Here is a 19,500-nt window from a genome sequence, read left to right on the forward strand (position 1 = left end):
GACTACATACAAAGGCAGCCCCACATAGAGAGCATTGCAGTAATCTAGCCTAGAGGTTGCCAGCATATGTACCACCATTTTGAGGTTGTTCATCTCAAGAGATGGACACAGCTGGCGTATCAGCTGAAGCTGATAAAAAGTACCTCTGGCCTCCGCCTCAACCTGGGACATCAGAGAGAGGTTCGGATCCAGAAGCACCCCTAGACTGCATACTTGTTCCTTCCAGGGGAGCGTGACCCCATCCAGGACAGGCAGATCAAAATAGTCTCCCGAGTTCTGACCCTGCACAAAAAGTACCTCCATCTTATCTAGATTCAGCCTCTGTTTGTTATCCTCCTTCCAGCCCATTACTGCCTCCAGACAGACAGGCATTTAGGGAGATTATGCCTTCTCCTTATGATGTTGACATGGAGAAATAGATTTGGGTGTCATCAGCATATTGATAACACCCTGCACCAAATCTCCTGATGATCTCTCCCAGCGGTTTCATGTAGATGTTAAACAACATTGGAGACAATATGGAGCCCTGAGGGACACCATATGAAAGTTCAGATTTTGAAGAACAACAGTCTCCAAGGGACACCATCTGGAATCTGCCCATGAGGTTGGAGTGGAGCCACTGCAAAGCAATGCCTCCTACCTGATACTATGGTCAATAGTATCAAAAGCCGCTGAGAGATCCAAATGGACCAACAGAGTCACACCCCCTCTGTCAGTTCCCAACTGGAGATCATCCATCAGGTTGACCAAGGCAGTCTCCACCCCAAAGGCCAGTATGAAATAGGTCTAGATAATCAGTTTCCTCCAAGATCGCCTGGAGCTGGGAGGCCACCACCTTCCCAATCACCTTGCCCAGCCATGGAAGGTTGGAGATAGGCCTGAAATTGCTTAACTAAAAGGGATCCAAGGCAAGCTTCTTCAGAAGCGGTCAAATGATTGACTCCTTAAGACAAGGAGGCATCCTGTCCTCCCTCATAGAAGCATTTATAATCTCTACCAAGCCCTCTACAACAGCCTCCCTGCAAGATAGTATAAGCCGTGTCAGGCAAGGATCAAGAGGGTAGGTAGCAGGCCGCACCATTCCGAGCAGCTTGTCCACATCCTCAGGAGTCACAAACTGAAATTGATCCAGGGTCGTCACATAAGAGGAGCTACTGGACACCTTTGCATCAGATTCTGTTAACAGTTGTCAAGTTTGAATCTAAGTTGGCCCGAATGCAAGAGATTTTGTCCACAAAAAACTCATTAAAAACATCACAGCAAGTAATTGTTGGTTCCAAGTACTGATTCAAGGGGTGCACATTAGCTCCTTCACAACCCTGAACAACTCCACCAGATGTGAACTTGCGGATGTGACATGGGAGGAAAAGAATCGCTTCTTTGCCGCACGTATCGCCTGAGCATAGATCTTCAAAAGTGCTCTGTGTAGTAATCTGTCAGATTTGAGCCGAGTCTTTCTCCACTTGCACTCTAGTCAGCTACCTTGCTGCTTCAGCCCTCGTATTTCTTCCGTATAGCACAGGGCCAGTTCAAAGTGGGTTGGAGAGGACGCTTAGGAATGATCGTGTCCACTGCCCTGGTGAGTTGATTATTCCATTTCTCCACCAGAGTGTTGACAGAGACACCAGCAGAGCCAACACTAAATCCCTCCAAGGCTTCTCTGAGTCCTATTGGATCCAATAACTTTCTCGGGTGGACCATCCTAATGGGCCCCCACCCCTGCGGAGGTGGGACATGGTCGTGAGTCCAACTTTAACCAGATGGTGGTCTATCCATGACAATGGGGAAATCACAGGAGTCCCCACCCACGGAACACCACCCTGTTCAGAGTGGAAGACCAGATCAAGCGTGTGACCAGCAATATGTGTCAGTCCTGAGACCACTTGGGATAGGCCCATAGTTGTCATGGCCGCTACGAACTCCTGAGCTGCCCTGGACAAACTGGTCCCAAAGTGAACACTGAAGTCCCCCAGCACCACTATTCTGGGAGACCCCAACGCCAAGTCTGAGACCAAGTCTGTCAGTTCAGTTAGGGGCTTCGTTGGACAGTGGGGTGATTAGTACACCAAAAGAAGTCCCAGTCTATCCCTGGTCCCCAAACCTAGGTACACACATTCAATAAGGTCAGACACTTTGACAAGGATTCTGGCAAGGGAGTTATTGTTCTTATAGACCCCAGCCACTCCATATCGCCTCCCATTTCCCCTCCCCTACTCCTCAACAGAGTACCCTGGAGGAAGAAGCTGGGACCAGGGAGGGCCACCAGCCTCCCCCAACCACGTCCCTATAATACATACCAGTTTGGCCCCTTCATCCAGAATCAAATCATGGATGATTTCAGGTTTATTCTGGACTGACCTGGCATTACAAATATTGCTTTACGTTTGCTTGTTGAACCCACAAATTGGTGCTTACATGGAAATCAGAGTGAGAGTGGGGTTCTTACACATCCTCTGGGGTAGCTGCAGAGAAATGCTACACAGACAAGATTTATCAGTGCAGCAAGGAAGGGGACACTGAGATCTGCAGTGCTCTAGCTAGAAGGTATCACACTTTGGTTGCCATCGTAGACTCACCAGGAGCATAACAGTACACAAACAAATGGTAATATATCATGAGCCAACTCACCGAAATTAAATTAACACATTGAAAAGCTATGATTTTGCAAATTAACATGAAGAATGCTTCCAGTACAATTCCACTTCATAAAATGAACCTTCTGCAGACTTCTAACAAAACCCAGCACATACTGTACATATAGTCCAGCAGAAACCTCTGCATGGAGGCCTTTCTTTCCTTGCAGGAGATTATATAAAAGTGACAAAAATATCTAAAAAGAAAATTCTACAAGGATCATAAAGCAGCCAGTTGCCCTAAATGTTGCAACTTCATCCAATCTGACATTGTTAGCTAACTTCATTCTAACCCAGCTCCCCAGCTAGCAAAAGAGTTTTGTTGCTGCCGAAACAATAACATTATTCTACCACAAACCAAGCTTCAACAGCCCTATTTATTAATGTAATTAAAGAGAAAGACTCAAAACTGGCCACTATCTACATGAAAATGCTGCCCCGGCTAGCAACTGGAGATCCCCCTTGAAATGGGTTGCATACATTCTTGCAAATTAATCAGTTAGTTATTGTATGATACTTTTTATATGACTATGCTCTTTTAAAAAAAATCAAAGCAAGCCTATTAAGTAGGAAAACAACATGAGGAGATATTAACTCATTTCACATCAATGTTGTCAGAGACTACAACAGCGTTTAGAGCACTCCAAATGCAAGCATTAGCATGGCTTCCATATACAAGAACAGTGGCTGACATTCTAAGAAAGCACTTGCTCATCTCATAAAGTGCTATTGCTGCTGTGCCACAAAGTGCTGTGCTACTCAACTCTGCTGTTTGTGAAGGGAGCAGCGATTTTCACCATCTCCCCTGCCCCCAGAAGCACTCCCTGAGATCTGGATGTAGGTCCCTGAGGGTCACACAGCTCTCAGGGACCTACTTACAGGTCCCAGGGAATGCTTCAACAGCAAGGGAGATAGGTAAAAATCCCCCTCCACCAGTGGTGGATGCTGCATTAATCTGGATCACAGCAACAGCCCCCCACACAGCAACAGCACTTCTTTGGAAGTGCTAGTGTTTCTTTAATCAGGATGTCAGCCTCTGAGTTCTGCAGCTTACAATCCACCAACATGACTGAAATTTTTAAACAAAGTTACTTTTCATTTTCAGTTGCCAAAAATAAAACTGACAAATTGATGAAAGGAATAAATTGCTTTGATTAAACAGAACTCTTGCACTGTTTCATAAAGTACACACACATGTTGTTTAAAGTGAACGCTGGCTGAAACAAGAATTTTAGAAAGCCACAATTTAGAAATTAGGGCTGTAAACCGGGGGCGGGGGGGGGAGATCAGGGGAATCCAGCAGAAATTCAGGATAACTGTTCTGAAATCCTAAACTAGTGGAAGTTCCTGACCCTATCTTGGTTTAAGCTTCAAGCCACCCTCCCATCCAGCTCTGAAATACTTAGATATGGTTACGGACAAAAGGAAGGGGACTAAAGCATGTTGAAGACACGTAGATGAGAGATCACCACAATCTGCAGACAGATTGGGTTCTCTTTACATATTCAAGAAGCAGACCTATGAAAAATGTTCAGTTTGTGTATGTGGCTCCTACCACTTTGTTACATTCCAATATCAGAGAAGAGGAGGGGAGTGGACATTTCTCCTCCCTGTATCATCCCTCTCCAGCACCACCACAGTCCCCAGGCATGGTTTCTCACCCCATCCAAGTAAAGAGATCAGGGACATAGCAAGGCTGGAGTAGGACCTGGAACAAGATGGGCCCCTTGCCTTCTCCTCCTCCCCACTTCCCTGTCTTTGTTGCAGAAAAACTATATGCATATGGTGAAAAATAAAACATTCTTAGCATGCCTCTTTTCTGACTCCTATGTAAATAATATCACATACTCCCCATGCATGATGCTCTCAGATGGTTTCTCTCTCTCTCTCTCACTCACTCACACACACACGCACGCATTCCCCTGGCTCAGAAGCCTTTCCTTAAAATTATACATATTACAGTCACTTCATATATCCATGCAACATCAACAGTGGAGGGTAAAAAGCATGCTGTTACCCTTCCAGCGGGCCCCCCTCCTTCATGGGCCCAGGGACATTTGTCCTGCCTTGTTCGATTACAGCTATGCCCTTGAAGGACGTACACCCACAGAACCAGAGTGTTGCACAAGCATTACTTGCTGGATGAGGGCTAAATTAAAGTGAACATCCAAACACGTATCTGAGTGCAGATGTTTTCTATCCACACTGCATTGCTCTCAGTGGAATGTGCATCCTGAGAAGCTTCTGTTTTAGCCTTTAAGCAGTGAGGGGGCATTCACCATTTGCAATTTAAAGGATCTTCCATGGTGGAGAGGGGGGGAATTCAGCTTAGAAAGCATACTTCAAATACTGTTCAAATACTTCAAATATTATAACCTGGATAAAGTACCCAGAATGTTGGGGGCAATATGCTAAATCATTGTAAACCGCTTAGAGAGCTCCGGCTATAGAGCGGTATATAAATGTAAGTGCTATTGCTATTGCTATTGCTATATTTGACTCTCTTCAGCCTCTTGACTCCAGGAAGTAAGGGCATGCTGCCATGCATGTGCGTTCTTCTCCTCTGCCAGGTTTGGGGGTGCAGGGTTTGTTTGTTTGTTTTTGTAGCAAGATTCTCCTGCATACATCAGAAGTCCCTGTCTAGCCCATTCTCTTCCCTGTTTTGATGCCTAACTTATCTGCACACAGACACCTATTTTACAAATAGGGGGATTGATATTCTGTACCTATTTGAGGTAGCAAAAACCCAAACCATAAGAGAATGTTTGGAATTCACTGAACAGGGTGAAAATGAGGAAACTGTGTTCTAATCCTCCTTCTTAATACACACTATATTAAGGTTGCACTGACATCTATGGAATTGTTCCCAATATCCAGCAAGTCAAACCAAGAGATTTTTCTGGTTCATTTTAGGTTCAGCTGTGACTGACATGGTTCTGGTTTAAGCCAATAAGCTTTCAGTAGCTAGTTCAGCATAGCTAAGCCAGTTCAGTTTAGGTTCACATGGAAACACAAAAATAATGCCATTCATATTACAATGCTGATGTGCATATCCACTAGGTAATTAATACTACTGCAACACTGAACCCTAATCTTAATATTGCATTGTTAACTATAACACAGAGAAAAGGCTACAACTCAGGAGGAATGAAACAGGGAAAAATAATGAGGCTGTTCTCATGAGAAGCCAATCCCAGGCTTAGGCAACCAAGTCTGGGCTTGGCTGCCTGTGATAACTGCCGGGATCCGCACAGATCCTGGCTGTGCTGCAGCGCCAAACCCAGTGCCAAAGCCCAGCTCTTAGCCATGGTTAAGGGCGCAAACGCACCCTTAACCCAGCTCCCGGGACTGTGTGTCAGTGCAGGCTACTCGTAGCTCACGCTGACACAGACAGGCACCTAGAGTGCCCATCCCCTGGGGGAATCCCCCAGTGTGCTGCACTCAGCATGCAGTGCATTGTGGGATCCCCGGAGGCTGGGATAATTAATCCCAGTCTCTGTTGATCCACGCTGCTGGGAACAGTGTGGATAGTCATCCGTGCTGCTCCTGGAAGCAGTGGTTGTGTGCAGTGTTCCCTCTAAGGCGTGTGCATATGTGCACGCTCACACATTTCTTGATGTCCACTCAGTTAATTTCAGATCACGTTCAGATTGAATCAGGAAGGTCCCACTCTGCATCCATGGACGCTCACACTGCCTTGATACTGCCGCCCAGAACAAAATTCATTCAGCACACAGATGAAAAAAATCAGAGAGAACACTGGTTGTGTGGGCATGTGGCTTGCACACCACATGAGGCTCAGAGCAGTCATCTGGGGGAAGGCAGGTTGAACCCTGCCTCACCCCCACCCCCCATAGTCATGTGAATAGCCTTAATGTATTCATATTGGATTATTACTTGAAAATCAAAGATGCAATATGACTACACATAGAGTTGAAATTAAAAGCACACCAATTCTCTCTCACACACACACACACACACTCTACTGTTAGATTTCCCCTTTAGACTCTCTTGGACCTACCTGCATTAACAGTGGGACAGTGGGAGTCTGCTTCAGTGCCTGGGACCATCCAGGGCTAACCAAAGATGCAGCCTATCTTTAAAGGAACTCACGGTTCAAATAAAAAGCTATGCTTATACTGGCATTCAGGTAAATGGATGGAAAGAAAAGGTTTCAGTGACACCATCACAGAGATATGTGAGCACTATAACATGGAGGAGAAACTCAGATGCCCAGAAATGCTGTCCCTTCCTCTGCCAGACTGCTGATCTTTAGTTTGCTGCTAAGAACTGTATCCTTAAAACAGAAGGCCTTCATCCTGCTGGCTGCTTCAATGGAAGAGCACATAAACCTGACAAATCAGCACGGTGTTTAAAAAAAATCCTACCCAGATACTTTTTCTTTAAAAAAAAAAGGGGGGGGGGTCATTATTCATTCTGGTTGAGGCCAACAGGTGAACCACATAACTGGTTAGGGTTTTTATTTGTTTATTCCAAACAAGTAACCTTTATTTTCTTTTAGGCTCTGTTCCAATTTGGGTTCAGGTTTTTTTCCAGTTCAACCAAACAACAACAAAAAGTTGAGGCTGGGTTTTGGTTCATGTTGATTTTCAGACGGTGGCTTTACAAATGTATGGATGTTATCAGGAATGAGATCAAATACGAATTATACTGAACAGTAGCTGGAATGATCAGGACATGTATGAAAAGGAATCCTGTCAAGAAGACATTTGAGATCAGCAGCTTTTTGCAAAAAAAAAACCCCAAAAGGGTACTTAAAACAGAACAGAATGGCTACAGACTTAGCATTCAATTAGCAAACCTTGAATAAAAACATTGCACTCTAATTCCAATGAGATAGGAACCAAAAAAGGGAAGAAAAATGCTATTCCAATATTTGCAAAATACTTAAAGATAAAATGTGAGCAGCGAAGTACAAGTTATCACTGGTGGTGTCTTCGCTAAGTCATTATGCCGCAATGCTGAGAAACTTTCCAATTTCTCACTACCCCGGGGGTATCCCAACCTGGCTATAATCCAGATCATCATGTCAGTCTCACATGCACACATCATCATCTGGGAGGGAGGGGGAGCTATAGAACTTAAATGTTGAATCTTTTGGAAAAACTTCAGCCCCCTCTCTTTTTTGTCTGCTTCCGTACACCTCCCTTGATGTTTTATGAGAGCAAATTATTTACTCAATACCAACCACATGATATACTACATTAAAATGCTCCAATAAATTAAGGAGTTCCCTACATGCTCTTTTTATTATCTCAAGTAACCTTCAAAAGGCATTTATCTGCCATCAACTGGTATGTTTTGAAAAACTGTGATGACAAACTAATTTAGCAAATGTGTGCACTTAAAAATCTGCATTTACAGACAGAATGAGTAAATGTGCCCCAGGGGGCTGGAGAAGCTACCTTGAGAGCTAAAAATCTTCAGATGATTACACTTATTTATGCATCCCTGGGTGTCTCACCAGTCCAGTCTAGATGAAACTGGGCTCTAGTCTTACAGTCCAGCTGGGCTGGAGCAGTTGCTCCTAAAACACCCAGCAGAGGCCTGGTCACACAAGTGTGACTGAAGCACATAGACTACTGACAGCCAGCTATTTACCTAGCAAACTGCCCAAGGAACACTAAAGCAAAAAATCTGGTGACTGTGGTGCTAAATCCATATTGCTCCCCAAGACTTACCTGCCATTAGTCCAAGCTGAAGCAACAACAGGACTTCATTAACTTTAGAAGTTTGCAGATGTACACAAAGTACCTATATTGTCTCGGGATGCAACCATCTTATGCTGACAAGCATGAATAAACTGTTCCTGATGGGAACAGTGTATTGTAAAATAACTCCACAGCAGTGTTCCCTCTAAGGCGTGCACACGTACACACACTCACAAGTCTTTGGATGTCCACTCAGTTAGTTTTAGATCCCGCTCAGGCTGAATCAGGAAGGCCCCATTTTGAATGCAGGTGCACACACACTACCTTGATACTGCCGCCCAGAACAAAATTCATTCCACACTCAGATGAAAAAAATTAGAGAGAACACTGCTCCACAGAACTATCAGGGCTTATCTGTGCACAAAAAATATATATCACCAAAACAATGGAGACAACTTTCTCTCTACTACTACTGTGGCACTAGCCCTGATCCACACCAATAGCTTGATGACGACACACATAATGGAGGAGCCTCATTACACAGAAGGATGCCCATTTGCTTTGTTTTCCAAATTCCAGCTTCTTCCGAAGTTCTATGCAACTATGTGGTGAAGTTCACTACTTGCAGCATGGACCAGTCAATTTAACTCCCAAGGAAAACAGTACCTTTCCCTTTTAAAAAAAATTAAAGCTACATAAGCACATAAATGGATAAGCATTATCTCATTGCAAACAAAATTAAAAAATAAAAGCTGCAATCCCTGGGCCCCTGGTGGCGCAGTGGTAAAACTGCCGCCCTGTAACCAGAAGGTTACAAGTTCGATCCTGACCAGGGGCTCAAGGTTGACTCAGCCTTCCATCCTTCCGAGGTCGGTAAACTGAGTACCCAGAATGTTGGGGGCAATATGCTAAATCATTGTAAACCGCTTAGAGAGCTTCCAGCTATAGAGCGGTATATAAATGTAAGTGCTATTGCTATAGTGCTATTGCTAATCCCAAACATAATTACTAGAGAATAAGACTCAACACAATGAATAACACAATGAGACTTACTTCTCAGTAAACATGTATTGGATTGCACTGTAAAACCAGTTCAACACCACATTCACGCCAGCGCGTGCACACAGTCGCAGCAAAACTGACCACATATTGGGGGCTTGTTTTGACTTTTACAGGGCACAGCTTGAAGTCCTGTCAAAACCTGCAACATCTGTTTGACCAAAGACTGTAGCAAAACATAACAGCTGAACATGGTACTACAGACAATGACAGTTCTACATTATCACCTCCCAGTCTTTAAAAAGCTACTAAGGCTATTCACACAAGCACCCTTACCCAGGCTTGGGCAGCCCTACCTGGGTAGGGCCACTCATGTGAAGCACCGGGATCAGGGGCTGATCCTGGCGCTGCCTCCCCTGGTAGCCCACGTATTTTTACCCAGACTTTTACCTGGGTTAAAGGGCCCAGGCACCCCCATTACCCCAGGTCCAGGGTTGTGTGAATGCTCTGGCAGCCGGCAGGCTGGACAGTTACAGAGCTGGGTGCCTAGAGCGCCTGGCTAGAAGGGGAATCCCTCAATGCACCACACTGCTGGTGCAGTGCATCTTGGGATTCCTGGAGGCCAGGACTCATTTTCCTGGCTTCTGGAGATCCACATTGCTCAGAGCAGTGTGGATCGTGTGGCCGCACAAGTCACACACAATGGAACTCCAATGATCATCTAGGGGGAAGGAAGGTTCAATCCTGCCTTCCCCCACCTACCCTCCCCACCCCAGTAATGGCCAGGAGATCAACTTTGGTGTTTCTACACAGCTTTTGTTTTATACAGTCAATTAATATGTTTAAATTGCCTCCATCTCAAACACATAAAGGATTGAGAGCACATCAGAGAATCAAGGAAGTTGAAAGGCCTTCCTAGGTCAGGGGCTTTTGACTCACCTCTTTCATACCAGGCAAGTGATTGTATATACAATATTAGTTTTGCTATCTGATATCACCCCTGATATACAGCAGTTGGTGTAGTAGAGAGTTCCTTGCAAACACAAGTGACCTGCAAATAACCCAAGACTGTAAGCAAACAGGGGAGTTGAAGGCTGTAACACCCTAAAATTCCTTTTCCATGCAGGCAGTTTGTCTAATATAACTTCCAAATCAATAACAGTGTAAACTAATACCCATTTAGAAGTAAATCTAGTTTCATCTCATCATCAAAATAAAGATTCAGCTGCCTAAAAACAACAGCAATTAACACACTGGAAATGCTTCCCAGGGAGCTGGAAGAACTCATTGCCATTAGTGTACAAGTTATTATAAAAAAAGAGAGAGAGAGAGCTCAAGGCCACTCCACTTTATTTTGGCCATTATAGGAAATGCAGTTAAGCACCCACTTCTCACACCTATTGAACAGAACAGAATACCATATCCATTGCCATCTTCCAATTCCTTTCATTCTCCCAGCTCCCTTTGCCAATAGACTGGAGGCAGCCACCCACTGAGGATTAAAACAGTCAAACCCACTTTCTCATACTCTGCCAGAACAAGGCTGCATATTATACAGCCACAAACACTGACAACTTTGTGACACAAATACACATCTAGAAAGCAACAGGGAGAAGTGCTGGATGGAGGATGGAGGCATCCCTTTCCCTGCCTGTTGCTTCTCCACTGCAATTAACTCTCTCCTGATGCAACTTTATACAAAAATGGTGGCCATCACAGTTTTAGTGTACAAGGTAACTGTATAACATGTAGCTATGGCCTAAGTCACATGAATGTAGGATTCACTCTAGACAGACAAGAATAAAGTCTCCCATGAAAGTTACACACACACACACCCCTACCCTAAGTAGAGATATTCAAGCATAAAAGGTCCAGCCAGTTGGCTAGCCTGACCTCTTATGGTCATAAATACGGAAGCTATTCTCATGAGCAGCAGGAACTGGGCTAAGGGAGCCCAGCCTGGTTCCTGCTGCTCATGTGCAGCACGGCTCCAGGTGGCGGTTCAGCGGCAAGCCCGCTTACGGAGCCCGCCACTTAGCCCGGGTTTCAGGCATGAGAGCGCGGGTTAAATGATCATGTGTCACCGCAGTGCGGCTCCGCACCACAACAACTCACAACAGGAGGCTTCCCAAAAGGCACTGCGCACTCACAGTGCCTTATGGGACTCCCAGGGGCCAGGAGGCCCCCGGACCCCGCTGCCCCAACTGGCTCCGTGACAGAGCTGGGAATCATCTGGGTGGCCGATCCGGGCACCCAGGGAGGGCTCCCTACTCGTCGGCTCATCAAGCCCACTCTCCCCGCAAATGCCCTTTCAGCTCTACACATGGATCGTGTGTAGAGCCTTGCAATGTTGTATTTTAATTTTAGCTTCCAGGGAGTCAGGGATAACAAAGGCACTCTCAGCATTCTGTGTTTTATAGTGCCTAGCCGTCAACAGGGATCCTGTTATCAAGTGGGACTTGTAGGGACTGTAACAACGAACAACAATAAAAGATGAAAATTAAACTGCTTCTTTCAGTATCTGCACCTGAGACCTTTTCAACTGAGCCAAGAGTGTGTCTCCTTCCAGAATGAGAGGAATAAGCAGCAGCAGCTGTTCAAGACATGAACATTCTATATACTGAGGCTTCTTGTACACTCGCAGAAACCTCCAGCAAGACTGCAACACTTTGGGCTGTCAAGCTATAGTAAGAAGTGCCAGACAGAGGTGCATAAAGAAAAGGACTGAAAGGCAATGAAGGAGTTTAAGAAGACTGTTCTTTGTGGGAACCAGCTTTCGGGGGGGGGGCGGGGAACCTTCATAACTCTCACCTCAAGCAAAGTGTTTCCTTTTTCTTTCAAATACATGGTTTTTTGGGCTTCCAGTCCTCAGGAGGGATATATTTTTTTAAAAAGGAAAAGGGCACCCATCAGAGTTTAAAAAAATTTAGTAGAGATTTGCATTGCACTGGAATCATCAAGACATAAAATTTCACTTACATGCCAATCCTTTATTTGCTATAAAAATTAAGGATAAAGTCCTATACATTTTTTTAAAAAGTTGTTTGAGTTACATAGGATTAAGCACAAGTCCCTTATTACTGGCAGAACCCCAGTTATGCCTCTGCTTTGTTGGTGCAACTGTGCTGCTATGCTGGCAGAAACCCCTGAAGAGCGCACAGAGACATGGGAGGGATGGGCAGAAGTCAAGTGACACCATATCCTATGCCCCCTCCCCAAAAACAGCCTGAACATGCCAACTCCAGAGGTGGCACAAATGAAAAAGCATAGATCCAGAGGTGGCCTAAATGAAAAGGGATGGGGAACGGATCAATGGAGAGCAAAACAAAAACAAAAAATCCAACCCCAACGAATCCCACTTCCTACCTTATCTACCTTGCCCACTCCATCACAATGGAATACAGGATTCTGACAAAACCTTAGAGGACGGGGGGGGGGGTGTAGCGCAAGACTAGTCTCTCTGGCTGCATGACATACAGGCTTAGAATACACCAAGGGGAACTATGGAGAAAGGGCACCTTACACAATAAAGTGAGCCTGTTGCCCAAAAGGGGTATCTTGTACCTTGGGACATGCATGGGAAGAGTATTGTGCTAGCACTAGTCTTCTCAGAATTCTTACTGTAGACACTCTGGCATAGCAAGATTCCACACACAAACATCAACTGAAACCACAACTCCACCACCCAATATAAGATGCAAGGACCACACAACCCAAACAGGCAAGCAAAGGGGGCAACACCGTGACTCAAAGTAAAAATGCTGCAAATGTCCTCATGCCACACACACTCTCTCTCTCTCTCTCAATCTTGTTAGTTGGGATAAGCTGCCATTGGCTAACTATTCCTTCCTCCACCAACAGCTAAGAGAAGTGTGCCCACAAAAAGTCAGTATGCTGGAGGGGTGGAGAGCCAGTCTTGTGGTGCAAGCATGAACTGTTCCCATCACTAAGCAGAGTTTGCCTTGGTTTGCATTTGGATGGGTGACTACATGCAAGCACTGTCTGCTGTAAGATATTCCCCTTAGAGGATGGGGCTTAGAGGTGGTAGAGCAGCTGCTTTGCATGCAGAAAGTCCCAGGTTCAATAGCTGGCATCTCCAGGTAGGGCTGGGAAAGACTCCTGCCTGAAACCCTGGAGAGTCACTGCCAGTCATAAGAACATAAGAACAGCCCTGCTGGATCAGGCTCAAGGCCCATCTAGTCCAGCATCCTGTTTCGCACAGTGGCCCACCAGATGACGCTGGAAGCCACAGGCAGGAGTTGAGGGCGTGCCCTCTCTCCTGCCATTGCTCCCCTGCAACTGGTACTCAGAGGCACACCCTTGAGGCTGGAGGTGGCCCACAGCCCTCTGACTAGTAGCCATTGATAGACCTCTCCTCCATTAAGTCGTCCAAACCCCTCTTAAAGCCATCCAGGTTGTTGGCCGTTACCACATCCTGTGGCAGAGAGTTCCACAAGTGGATCACGCGCTGTGTGAAAAAGTACTTCCGTTTGTTGGTCCTAGACCTCCTGGCAATCAATTTCATGGAGTGACCCCTGGTTCTAGTGTTGTGTGAGAGGGAAAAGAATATCTCTCTCTCCACTTTCTCCACGCCATGCATGATTTTATAGACCTCTATCATGTCTCCCTGCAGTCGTCTTTTTTTCTAAACTAAAAAGCCCCAGGTGTTGTAGTCTTGCCTCGTAAGAAAGGTGCTCTAGGCCCCTGATCATCTTGGTTGCCCTCTTCTGTACCTTCTCCAGTTCAACAATGTCCTTTTTAAGATGTGGGGACCAGAATTGTACGCAGTACTCCAAGTGTGGTCGCACCATAGTTTTGTATAAGGGCATTATAATGTTAGCCGTTTTATTTTCAATCCCCTTCCTAATGATCCCTAGCATGGAATTTGCCTTTTTCACAGCTGCCGCACATTGAATAGACACTTTCAACAAGCTGTCAACCACAACCCCAAGATCCCTCTCCTGGTCCGTCACCGACAGCTCGGATCCCATCAGCGTATACTTGAAGTTAGGGTCCATGAAGACAATACTGAGCTAGATGAACCTGTGGTCTGACTTGGCATAAGGGAGCTTCCTACTTTTCTATGCTGCTTCTTGTGAATGCTAGACACTCTACTCTAACTAAATTGTTGCCAAACCCCCATGAGTCCTTCTGTTTTTCCAAGACTACAGCCTGGCCACATGGAGCAAAGTGTCACTACATACAGAGTTCCACTGCAATTTCCCCACAGGGGAGGGAAAGGTCCCCACACCGAGTCATTGTGCTCTCTCTCCCCCAACATGGAGCAGGGGGCTAGTTCAAGCAAAGCACTGCATGACAACTCGGATGGCACACTCTCACAATCACTTGTTCACAAACACGGAACATGCATCCAGGTCCAGAGACCATGAGCCCTTCCTAAGGATCAGTTTGAAAGGGCTTGAGAGAAAGCAGGAAGGAAGGCTGCTAGCACTTACCTCCCCACAGATTATCCCTCTTCTCTTCCTGGGTGGGCAAATCACCCATCCACACAATTGCTGGCAGCTGCCCGTGGAGGATTGGGGGATGGGAAGTGGAGCCCTGCCACGCAAAACTCCCCAAAGGCACCACACAAATGCGCGGTGCGTTGTGGGGATTCCCCCAATGCCGGCTGGGGACCCCACAGTCTCCCAGCTGGCAGACAACCAAGAAAATGAGCAAGAGGGCTCTGCAAGCAGGTTTGCTGCTGCAGCTGCTTACTTCCTGCTGCTTCTCATGAGCAGCCCAGAGTGGGCTTGGCCACCATAGCCTACTCTTGGCCGCTCGTGAGAACAGCCTCCATGTGGTGCTGCTGCTGCTGCCTCTTGCGTGTTGCTCTCTCTGTGCTCTCTACAGGCCCACACTTTGCAATCGCCATGACTGACAGTTACGTAAAAGGTGAAGCCAGGCCCCAACACCTGCTACTCGGCTGTCTGTCATGAAGCTTGTGAAGACACAAGCACCTTGCTGGGGTGGGGTGATAGGCAACTCCACACGCATGTCTCTCTTTGGGATGCCGCTCCCTCCCTGATGCTGTTCAATAAAAGCTTCCACTTTGTCACAGTTGTTATTGATAGGGATCCCTTCCCACCATTGTTTGTGACCTCAGCTGGCCCCAGGAGGCAGGGCGGAGGATGCCTCTGAGTGCCAGTTGCAGGGGAGTGGCAGCAGGAGAGAGGGCACCTCAACTCCTGCCTTTGGCTTCCAGCAGCATCTGGTGGGCCACTGTGTGAAACAGGATGCTGGACTAGATGGGCCTTGGGCCCGATCCAGCAGGGCTGTTCTTATGTTCTTATGTGTCTACAGCTAGGTTAAAGAGTTGCTCTGTGGTATATGTGGTGTGACTATTGAAACTTGCCTGTTCTTCCACTTTTGCTTCTGACCTTGGTGTTTCTGACCAGTTTGACTATCATTTGGCCATTCTCCCTGGGTGACTCCTAGCTTGCCTGATTCTAATCCTGTGTGTGATGTGCTCCCAGAGTTATTCACCACATGTGTACACTTGGGCGGGGGGGCTTCTCCCTTCTGTCTCCTGGTCCCTTCCTTGACAAAAAGTTGTTTTTATGGAGATGGGTGTTACTCCATCAGGGAAAACCTGACCCCGTGTCCTGTAGAGGCCTTGTGCGTGTTGCAAATACATGCCCTCTCCCGAGGAAGCTACCTTCCTGCTCTTTGTATAGTATGCTTTAAAATGCGGTTGCTAGCAGTATGTGTGGGTGGTGCACAGGGATCTGAACCCCTCCTGTGCTGGAACCTTGTTGACTCTCTGTTTCCAGCCTCATACTGCCTCTGCCACAGCACGACATGGTGGAAAAGGCACTGCAACATCCTTGTGTCAGGAAGGTCGTGTGTTTTATGTATGTGGTGGGGTATGTTGATGTCATCTGTGTGTGACCCTGTTGTTATGCATGTATTGGCTCTTTCCATGCCTGGTTCACACGGAAGCATCGATGGCATGCCACGTATGGCATATGCACGTGTCTGGTGCATACTGCTAATGTTGCTGTAATCACTGGGGAAGAGGCTGGCAGTGCTGGGACTCTCTGGTGTTTGTTTCAGTTCATTTTCTCTTTCTCTCTTGTGCTGGATTGGTACAAAAGCCCACTAGACTAAGCTTCAGCAAGATCCTTTGATTTTCCACAATTACTCACACATATTCCCATCTGTGTAGGACTCCAGGTTTCTTTTCAAAACTTACAAGGCTTTGTTCCCCAAGAATGGTACTTGCAAACTATCCAAGACCTCGAGAATGCTTCTTACTCTTTCCTCCTTCATATCTCTTTTAGACTCCTTCCTCTAAAGATGGATCTCCTCTCTAATACAGCAGGAATCAAGATCTGAAATCCCCAGCTGAAGTCTCAGCTCAGCCATAATGTCCCTCCAACCTTCAGTACTGGAGGCCTTTGGGAAGCCAATGCCATCTTACCTATCTATAACATTAAGTTAATACTGACTTGTTTTACATGGTGGTTCTAAAGGTTTCTGAGAATGTATGAGAAGCAATTATATTTTTATGTAATATAAGAAGTGTTTCTTAGTGCCCCAAAGCTTGTGAAAAATTACTTTTTTCACCTTTTAAATTTCACCTTTTAAAAAAGTTCCCTTTTTAAATTTCCAAGATGTACAAGCCTGATCTGACTTTGAAGTTTCAAATATAATAGCAATAAGCTAAGGCTTTCCTTCAACTTTTCCAAATTCCCATATGGCCAAAAGACCAAAGCCACTTTATTATTATTATTATTATTATTACATTTATATCCCGCTCTTCCTCCAAGGAGCCCAGAGCAATGTACTATATACTTATGTTTCTCTTTTACAACAACGCTGTGAAGTAGGCTAGGCTGAGAGAGAAGTGACTGGCCCAGAGTCAACCAGCTAGTATTATGGCTGAATGGGGATTTGAACTCAAGTCTCCCCGGTCCTAGTCCAGCACTCTAACCACTACACCACGCTGGCTCTCTTTACTGGCTTTAAACCTGCCAAAGCAGCTCATTCTACCCCTAAAGTTTCAGAATGTGATTATATTTTTCAAGTGTGGGTAGCTTATTCCTAAAGGTCACAACAGGGCTTTTAACAAAGTAGAAAAATCAGTCTAATTGTTCCACATCATTTATTCTTTCAAGTAGGGAATATCCCTTAAGTACAATTCCCTATTTCAAAGAATCAACAGTTTCCAGTAACCCTAGTTATCCCTCCAATTCCCAGCCTAGCAAACAATGGGAAACCTAGAAGGTATTGTGTGTGGGATGTCTGTATAGGCCCAAAGCATGCTTACTGAGCACACACACAACTCATACTGATTCCCTATATGCCCATGCAGAAACATAAGGAATCTTAGACTATGCACAGGTGCCACTATCTATACAAGGAATAAAGCACTCCTGGATTGGTCTGCAAGATTGCCAGCACCTATTTTTTTTCCAGGCAATGTTTTCCACATTGCTGGAAAACTGCTAAAAAACACAGAACATGGAGGGTATATACCCTTCTATTAAAGAGGACTTTGGAGGAAGCTCTTCCATTGCAGCCTGACAGTCCACTGGCACAAGTGCTGTCTGCCTCCTCATGTAGAGATTGTAGTCTCTCTCAAGCACAATAAGAATTCAGTTGCAATGATAAGATCTTAATATATTCCTACGGCATAAAAAATGATGCCTTGAAATCACTTTGAAATGCATAAAATCTGGAGCTAGTCTAGAAATGTTCTATATGGAATACTCTGAGAATATGAAACTGAATTTTCCCAACCCAAATATTGTGCCGTTCAATTGACCTCTCTTCATTCATTACCTGAAAATCTGCTTTATTCCAGGTTTTCCTGAAAGTAGTAGACATTCATTCCTGCTCCAAGCAAGTTGTGTGTATGAAAGCAGAGGATGAACAGACTGAGAAGCAACTGAAATATATTTAACAGTGTTCCATTACTGGAAATTAGAGGAAATCCCAAAAGGAACTTTATTGACTTCTATCCTGTCCTTGCAACCAAGCCACTACTTCTTCCGATGCAGTAAACTATGTGGAAATTCATCCACAAAAGGCAAGAATTTCACGATGTTCCTACTATCAGACTGTGCCTGAACAGGCACAACACATTGAAACCCTATGAACCCTAGGTGAGAATATTGCCACTTCACAATTTGGTAAGCATCTTTTTCCATCTGCATCCAGCACCAATTTGGAACAGTGGGGAAATGCTAAATTCCAAAGGCTAATTTGCTTCAATACTAAAAGCACATTGGCTTACGCTTACATAAGAACCCACCACAACAACACGAGAATAGAATACCATTCATACCACCTCATTTAATTGTAAACAATAATAAACAAGCTCATTGAAATGCACCCTATATCTGTACTTTCACCATAACACAAGGTGATTAAAACAAGGAATTTCATTTGTCGCTTTCCAAAACAACCCAAATAAGCATCTTTAATACTGAACCTTCCATGTGATAAAACTGAGAACAAGCACTACATTCCAACAGAAAATAAAAAATTAAGATGCAAATGCATAATTATGTTATGGCCTTCACTTGACCCTTGCCACTGCAGAGCCTGCCATTGCCTTCTCCTCCCACTGTTGCACAGTAGGCTCCAAGGAGAACAGAAAAACTCGAATGTGGAGGGAGGGAAGAATCTCACGCATCCCAGATGCACATATAAGCTAGCACATACTCCTCACCCTTTCCTCCCTTTTAATCAGCCTTCACTTCTTGCAACTCTTTTCTTTAGAATTTACATTCACCTAGAAGGGCTGGTTTTAATGTGTGTTAATGGGAATATTACAATAGTGCCTAATTAAGATATCTGTTAAGAATCCAAAACGCAAATTTATGGGGGGGTTGAGACCAAAAAAACCCTGTGAAAGTTTCACATCTCAAGAGATGTAATTATTAATGGGTATATTCAATTAAACAAAATCCATTCAGACATTTCCAAAAACAAAAGAGGGCAAGGCTAAGGCTTCATATCAGCTCATTCTAATAAGAACTGTTTTGCTGCTTACTGACAGTTACAAGCCACGAGAATATGTGTGACATACCACTGTTTAGCCAAGAACTTAACGAAACCATCATCAATACCAGCATAATAGAGTATGTAACACTACCCACTCCCACTTTGTGGGGTATGGCTATATGCATCTAGATACAGCTGAAACTGAAGGGACCTTCTGATGAATCAAACAGCATATTCTACTT

The 19,500-nt window shown here is 45.1% G+C and overlaps 1 protein-coding gene across 5 annotated transcripts in view; it reads right to left on the reverse strand.

The window, feature by feature from the left end:
* Positions 1 to 19,500, reverse strand: part of RBFOX3 (RNA binding fox-1 homolog 3) — a 463,533-nt gene that overhangs the window by 441,488 nt on the left and 2,545 nt on the right. The window contains exon 1 of one of the 5 annotated variants that reach the window (XM_053291958.1): positions 18,092 to 19,008. The exons of the other annotated variants lie outside the window; for them this stretch is intronic. The gene's annotated coding sequence lies outside the window, so the exon portion shown is untranslated. Of the gene's footprint in view, positions 1 to 18,091; positions 19,009 to 19,500 lie in introns of those variants that run through there. 5 annotated transcript variants of the gene reach the window in all.

This window comes from Hemicordylus capensis, chromosome 2 (genome assembly GCF_027244095.1).
Source record: "Hemicordylus capensis ecotype Gifberg chromosome 2, rHemCap1.1.pri, whole genome shotgun sequence".
Taxonomy (NCBI): domain Eukaryota; kingdom Metazoa; phylum Chordata; class Lepidosauria; order Squamata; family Cordylidae; genus Hemicordylus; species Hemicordylus capensis.